Consider the following 8,763-nt stretch of genomic DNA (forward strand, 5'->3'; position numbering starts at 1 on the left):
AAAGAGATAAGCTTATGTGGCTTTTGTAGATTATCATCCGATGTAAACTTAGTTTAATTATATGAACTAGTATTAGCAAAATAAAAACATTTTTATGTGACTTATATAGATAAATATCAGATGTAGGTGTATTTGTAACTACATTAACTATTTCTAGAAAAATAGGATAAAGCTTAGATAGCTCATAAATATTATCATCAGTTGTATGGTTAATTTTCACTCAATAAACTAATATTAGAACAAAAAGGCAAATTTATGTGACTTAAAAAATATCTAACAGATAATAAAACTATTAAATGTTTTTTAGTTCGATTTAAGAAAATTTTGGCACGCACACGAACAAAGTCTAATAAATGTTTTTAAAATAGGCATCAAATGTTTGAAAATAAGCAAACAACATAATTTTGAATAAATTTCAAACCGCAGCCTACACATCTTATGATTAAATCGTTTAAGCTTATAAATTCGATTAAAGAAAACATCGCTGCTCCTTTATCGTGTAATAAGTTATATCAGTATGAATGCAAAAACAACCATCGAAAAAATATTATAGTCTGGATATATATTTTTTTATGTATAGTTGCATTATTTATATCCTTTATTATGATTACAGCATATTCTTTTGACCTTGTAATAGCATATTATTTAAAAAATACACTTAGACTCAATACAAAAGGCAAGAATATTAAAAACCACGAAAAATCACTTGAAAAAATTACAAATAAAATAGATTTAAATTTAAATTCAAAATCTTTATCAATAAACCGAATAACTAATTTCTTTTGTTTTATACCTATAAACCAATGAAATAATATAATTCATTTTATTTATCCGTCTAATCATCAAACTGATTCATTCTAGTCTAGAAATATTAAAAAAAAACACACCCATTTACGCAATGAGCAAAAATAATAATTTTAAAAATGAAACAGACCTCAACAGTCTTTTAAAAAAAGCCACTCGAATAATTTTTGGACCGAAAGATCTCATGAACGAACAAAAAGAAATCGACATAAACGAAATCTTGAAAAAAGCAACACAGAAAGTAAATAATCCAGATGAATTACTTGACGGTGATGATTTTTTAACAGAAGAAGATAACAAAAAGAAAGTTGTGGAAAGAAAAGCCGGAACTAAGAAAAGAGCATGTGCCGATTGCAGTTGTGGTCTTGCACAACAAATTGATAAATCCACCAATGATGCTAAAGTCAAGTCAGCCTGTGGGAACTGTTATCTAGGGGACGCTTTTAGATGTAGTGGCTGTCCAAAAATGGGACTTCCAGCTTATGATCCTGGTGATGAAGTCTTTTTCGATTTAGATAATGATAAAATATAATTTGAAATTGTATAATTAGTGAAAACATGAAATTCGTAATAAAATTAAAGTTCAAAATCTTTTATAGGATTTGTATAATCATAAATATAATTTTAAAATTGTATAATTAGTGAAAACATGAAATTTGGACGTTAAAAAGTCTTTAATTCGGATTATGATAATGATAAAATGCAATTATTATATTTTATATTAAATTTAGAATTTCAAAGGTTTTTAATTTAGATAGACATTAATACTATTCTAAAATTTATTAATTAAAAAAAATATAAAATTCGTAGTAATATAAGTGGTTTAAAGGTTTTAAATTTAGATTTAGATAATGATAAAAATTAATTAATTAAAGAAAATATAAAATTCGTAGTAATATTAGTGGTTTAAAGGTTTTTAATTTAAATTTAGATAATGATAAAAATTAATTAATTAATTTATGAATTAAGTTTATTTTTATCAATTTTATCTATTTAGACGTGGTCAGCGTGTTGGGTATATTGCACATCTCTTTGATGCATCTTTTGACACCTTCAGCTGATCTATCTTCGTCAACAGCTCTTATTCTCTCAAATGCGATGAGTTGGAGTGTATTGCTAAGTGTAAAGCTTGCCTAATTGCTTCTACTTCGTCCGGGATTTTTAACCCCTTAACATATTTTTTATGATATTTTGCAACCACCTCATCATAAGCTATCACATTTTGTATTATTATTGTTTTACAGTTGTACATTAAACCAAGTTCATTCGTCAAGATGTCATACTTCCTATATTTTATATTCTAAACTTCAGTTAAGTTATCAAGGCTAGTTATACCCATTTCAATCAGCATAATCATGTTTTCTTTTTTATTGTATAGAAAAATTTCTGGTCTATTTTGTTTATTTTAAATATCAGTTTTTATTCGGATATCAACTTTTATTTCTGCATTTTTGTTTTCGCAAATCTCTTGTAATGAGTGTGTTCTGATCTTTTTGGTTTTCTTGAAGTTGTATCATCTTGATAGGAGGAAATAAAAACATCTTACAATTTCATTGTGTCTTCGCGTGTTATTATTTACATGCTCTTTATTTATCGCAATATTAATAAGAGCTTGTTCTTTTGCGCCTTGAATGCTCCTTATTGTTTCTAACAGATTTTCTGCAAAAAAATATCTTATCCCACTTCATACTGAATGATTTTTAAGACCGCTTTTGTCGTAATTTATACAAACTAGACATACATGTTATTGGTCTGAATTAATTTCCTATCTTGACACCTTCTTTTGGTATAAGATATGTCGTACCTGAGTAGAACGTTCTTACCGATTCTTATTTTCCCAACATTCATCCGATACAATCTGATATATGAATTTATGAAGGCTATTCATTTTTTAAATGCTGAAATTAAAGATTACATCTGGTCCAGCAGCTTTCCAGTTCGGCTGTGATTTTATTATATTATCAAATTCAACCTCTGTTATAAAGCTTATTTTTCCAGTTTTTGGACAGGTAGAAATGAGCATAGGTAATCGTTATAATTATTTTTTGTTGTGATTTTTCGTACCTTTTTCCCACATTTTCATTCAAAATTTTTTGATTTATTCATTTTACGCTTCGATTGTATAATTTTTTTTGAGTTATTTCTCAGTAAAAAAAAAGATTTCTATTAAGCTCAAAGCAGTATTTTCTCTGGTAAAGTCACATCTTTTTTTGTACTCCTCTATCTTTTTCTTTAATATTCAGATCTTTTCTGTATAAACATCTAACATTGTTTTAAGATGGTCATCTATGTCTAGTATCGTGTTTCTTGATCGCATTATTTAACTTAATTTTTTTACCTTTTTTTCTTTAACTTCACTGCGTATTTTTTATATAATTCTAGTCCATCTCTTATTCTTTCTAAATTCAAAATTTTTTCACAAATATATTGGTTGTTTTTTTTTCGGTTTTATCGTGGGGCGTTTGTAAGTCAGTTGTGCGGTTTGTAGCAGGACTGCCACATCGGACATATTCTTGGGATTTTAGGTGGGTGTAATTGTCCCTATTATCTTATTAATAGTTTGAAGAAAATTAGAGACAACTTTGCAGGATGTAATTTTTATTGTCTGTTCAAATTTTGTGATATTTGCCTTTTTAAGCTTTCGTATATTTAATTTAATATCATTCTACATAAGTTGACTCTTCTATTCCAAAATGGGGCGGTTCACTTATTTTTGTTTTTTTGGAGTTTTTGAGGTTTTCAGCATCAAATCGTTAGACAACAGACTTCCTTCCATTTTGGTTTTTTAATATTATATTAGCTCTTCTTTTTAGTTCCTGTTGGGACAAATTACATTGAAATTTTTTTTTGTAATATTTTTGGTGTTTCTCTTATCGGAAGCGCGGCATACGATGGAAGCGTATTAATATTGCCGCATAGGCATCTCGAACCCATTTATTCAAAGCAGATTCTGTTGATGTGAAGATAGATTCTAACGCCAGATATCTTGTTTATTTTTTAAGGTGATTTGTATATGTTCTAACGCCATTACATATTTTGGTCCGTTACAGCCGTGGTTTCTCATAATTTGTCTTTGTAGTGCTCTGCTTCTGATTTTTCTCTTTAACATATTTCAAATGCGCATATTAAGTATTTATGTATAAATTCTGTTTTATGATGCCTATATTTTATATGTAAAACCCATGATTGTATACATTCAGACTTTCTAAATACCTTTTCCAGCCATATAAAATTTAAATATGCTCCACTTTAATTTCTTATTTAAATACTTACTAAATTAATTATATGCCATATAATGTGTTTTTTGCGTATATACTTGCAATCTTTTACATTTAGTCTTTTTATTGGGTTTCGTATTTGCCGTATGGAACATGGAATTGTGTGCTAAACAATTAAAAGGTAAAATCCAAACGTGAAAGCCTTCTTAGACGTTTATACACTCTTAGAACCCAAAGAATACAGTTTTAATTTTTTTTACAAGTATTTAGTCATTTTTTCATATTATAATGGTAAATAAATCTGTCATCTAAAAATAAGGACATGAAAAAACATTAGTAACAATGATCACCTCAACTTTTATAGTTGAACGCCGCGATTTATTGTAAAATAATAGAGAGTATTTTATTTTCAGCTTGTTTCGTCTCTACACATAAAGAAATACATGTTTAAAAAGTCAAAAAAGCAACAATGAACTGTAAAAAAATGTTGAAGTTCTATGATACTTTTTTAATTTCAAATTTGGTAAAAAAATCCAAAAATTTAGAATAAAAAGCGCCATTGCGAGGAAATTGTATCCTTTCAACTCTTATCCCTTGAAATTTAGCTTATTTGAGCGAGTATCAAGTAAAAAAATCGGTAAACGATGAAAATAGTTAAATTATATAATCAAAAGACACAAAAAAATACATATGAAAATAAAGAAAAATTAGAAATTATGTATTTTTTGAGGTAGGTTATACGAATAATAACAAACATCTAATACATCGATAAGTCTGCAGAATTTAAAAATAAATTACACTGTTGGTAATATAATCTAAATAGTTAAAAAATGTAAAAAATCTTGGTTTCCAGTAAATACAAAAACAATTGTCACCTTAAAAATAATTATGAGGTATTTCGTGAAATTTAAAAGACCCAAAAAATATATATGGCAATAAAAGTAGCCAAAAATGCCTTATAAATATTATACCGTAAGATAAATTAGATATCTTTCTATAATAGTAAAAAAAGACATTTTTTTCTAAATTAGCTAATATAATCGTAAGTAACTACAGCATTACATTTTAATACTTAAAATATTTAAGTTACTTTTCACTTGAAAATGTGCGGGTTATGTAGACCTTATACAAGGTGCAAAAATATTGGAAATAAAAGCAAAAATGCAGCTAATACGCAATCTTAATGATAAATTCTTACCTTTATCTAAATATCAAAATAACCATGTTCCATGAGACTAAAAAAAAGCTTGACCAAATAAGAAATAGCATACAGTTTAATTATAGTTGTATAACAACATATTCCTTGTAATTTATGATATAATCAATTAATTACTCGTATTTCATATACTTTCAGAAATTGTTAAATTCTAAAACAAAAATTGTACAAATAAAAGTTAAGAAACCATCCGAAGGATGCAAGCAGGTTGAATTGCAAAATAAATACCATATATAAAAGAGACCAATAAATTTTGTAAAATAAAATCTATAAATGCGCAGAATAGATAATATAGACCACGTAAAAGCGTTTCCACCTTATAAAATCCGCAGAAACATGTTTCTTAGACTTTTTTTTTAATTTAAGCTTGATAGTTGCGAAGGGATTAAAAAAATTATATAATCCCGCAATATAAATAAATAACAGATAAGAAATTTATATAGTTCAGAAATTCCGTAAAAAATCTTATACAAGAAATAAGTTTTAGCGTGTAAAAGAATGTAAGTAGCCGAGTGCCGTCTAAAACAGCTAAACGCTGATTAAGAAACTAATTTACTTACCAAGGCAATAATGTATACATATATGCGCATATATAATATTATATGGCGAGAAGTAAGTTTCTGCTAACAAATTTAAAAAAACTTAGAATAATAAGTATAATTAAAAAACCTTTATTTACAGTTTGATCGATATTGTAACAAAAACTGTTTTAGACGTGCATAAGCTAAAATCTGGTATAATCATTGCGCTTTTATTAGACAAACAAGAAAAATAATATATTAGAACACATAAATTATATGATAAAATAGTATTATATATATGAAAACTCAGTCTTCTTGAGATTATAAAATATTAGAAAAGTCGGAAATTAAGTGGCATGAGAAAATATCTAAAATATACAATAAAAATATGATCAAGATGTAAACTTTTTTTTAAATACATACTCATGGCTATATTATTTAAATACAAACAATTTATAAGAGATTCAATAGCATTTAGTATTAATTAACTTAGAGACCCATTAATTGAATTTTTATGAAAGATATACACCAATAAAATGCAATTAAATTAGATAATGATCATAAAATATAATTATTAAAAAAATAATGTAAAATAATTTTATTAAAAATGATATAAGTATGAATTTTATGAATATTAAGTGCAATAAAGATACCCAATGTTTCGTATATACGAAACAAATACCTATAGAATGTAAAATAGAGATGTTAAAATTACAGATAAAAAGTGATATATTCACATTAAATAAATATTATCTAAAAAATTATTTTATGAAATAAAATAGTAATTATTCAGACATGATTTTGAATTATTTCAAAGTTGTAAACAGCACGATCACCTCTAAAAAAACTTTCAAAGATGTATAAGAAAGACATTAAATGTTTCTAGCATTTATATTAAAATAAAGAGGAATTTCGAAAAAGGATTTCATAATTTTTTTTTTAAATAAAATTACAAAACAGGAAACATATACACATTACCCTCATGAAATTAAAGTTAAACCAATATAAATTTTAAAATTCACAGAATCAAGAAAAATGTAATATCGGGCCTCAAAAATGATCATTGATAAAAACAAAAATACACTAAGACTTAAATTTTTAAAACTAGAATAAAAAATCATGAGTATATTTTCTAAAAACTGTACTCAACCATATGATAAATGAAAATATTGCACACTTTATGACAGCAAGATGCATAACGAGGTATACAACATAAAAACTACTACAGCCTTTGGAATTTAAAAACTGAACTAATTTTATTTAAGGCATAAAGAATCATGGGTTTATAAGAGGCATCATCTTAGACCAGCTTATATTCTTTCAATTGAAGAGCATAATAGTTGTTTTGTATAAATTCAACAATATAAATGATTATAGTGTGCATATAGAGATTTTAATGCACAGAATTAGTTACGTAATGTTAACACAATATTAAAAATTCTTTATAGATATCATGTAAGAATAATTGTAACATTGGAAGATTTAAATGTAACACTAGAGTATAAAATGCAAAAATTAGAGGCAAGATATTTACGGACTAGAAAATATAGGAAAAATAAATGAAATCATGAAAAATCGCCATGAAATAAATGTTTGGTAGTAAAACAACATACAAAATATCTTTTATGTTGGCAAATGGTAAAGAGTAATATAAATAATATATGGATAATTACACATGCAAATATCGACATAATTGTCGGAAATACGTACTAAAATGTTAATTATAACTACAAAGAATAAAGAATTTATTTAAAAGTCATGATACTCTGTTTTTCGTTTTGAGAACTGCTTATGAAATTTATCTGTACTCTTTCTAATTTAGATTGTAGGTAGAAAAACATGTAAAAATCATTTCAAGTGGTAATTTTATTTTCAAAAATTGCTGCTGCTAATAGTAGTAGCAATAGATTATTTAGAAATGATAATTGAACAATCGCAAATTATATTATGCTATATACGAAATATATGCTGCTGTTAATCAAAAATATAAAATTATTGTGAGTCACAAGTTACACATAGCTACGAAAAAACAATAAAAGTATGTAAAAATACTAAAAAACATATTTAAAAGACATGAAGCTTGTTAAAAAACAATTCTAGACTTCAAAGTGTATTTAATAAAAACTTATTGAATCTTTACATATAAAATATAGGAAATAGATAGTCAAATATAAAATATGCTAACCACTATGAATTCTTATGTTATATACAATGAATTTACAAATGACGTAAAATAAACAGAGGAAAAAATTGGTTTAAATACATACGTATTCGAATATAAAATACGATGTTTCGCTATATGTTATAATAAATATAACCATAAATTACTGCAAAACAAAATTTATAGGAATATCTAAGCTGGTTTTAAAAAGAAATAAGTATGCAAAAAATAGGTTTATGCATATGTTAATTACCATCATATGCGATATAAGAATTCAACACAACATAGAACAGATGTCTAAACTTTCTTTTTAGAAACATAAAAAACGAATGAAGAGTATACATTAGTGATATATGATAATACGTATTGTTTGACTGCACATAGAAGCAAAATCACAGATTTACATATAAATTTATCTACTAATTCGTATAAAGTATATTTTATGATTGCCAATAACATATTTTTACCAAATGAAGTAGGCCAGACAGTGACTTAAGAATATTGAGTAAAAAAAGCATCAAAATATAATTAAATAATATAAATGATTCTACATACTTGTTTAAAATAGTTTTATGTAAAATTTCTTATTGTAAAATAGAATCCTTATTATATACACCAATGATGAACATATAAACGATTAAAAAAACTTGTGAGGATTTAAAAGAGATATGCGGCAAATTAAATGACATAGTATAGTATAAAGTCCAAAAAAACCTTTTTTATGAGAAAAATATTGTGATCTGTAACTCATAGGCCGATAAAAAACCATTGAAAAATAAATTGATTCAACAAGGTTTTTAACAATAATGTGATAAATTTATATCTTTGGGAGCTCTATTTCAT

The sequence above is a fragment of the Rhyacophila brunnea genome, unplaced genomic scaffold (genome assembly GCF_057557595.1).
Source record: "Rhyacophila brunnea isolate RB1 unplaced genomic scaffold, BYU_Rbru_1.0 scaffold_38, whole genome shotgun sequence".
NCBI classification, from domain to species: domain Eukaryota; kingdom Metazoa; phylum Arthropoda; class Insecta; order Trichoptera; family Rhyacophilidae; genus Rhyacophila; species Rhyacophila brunnea.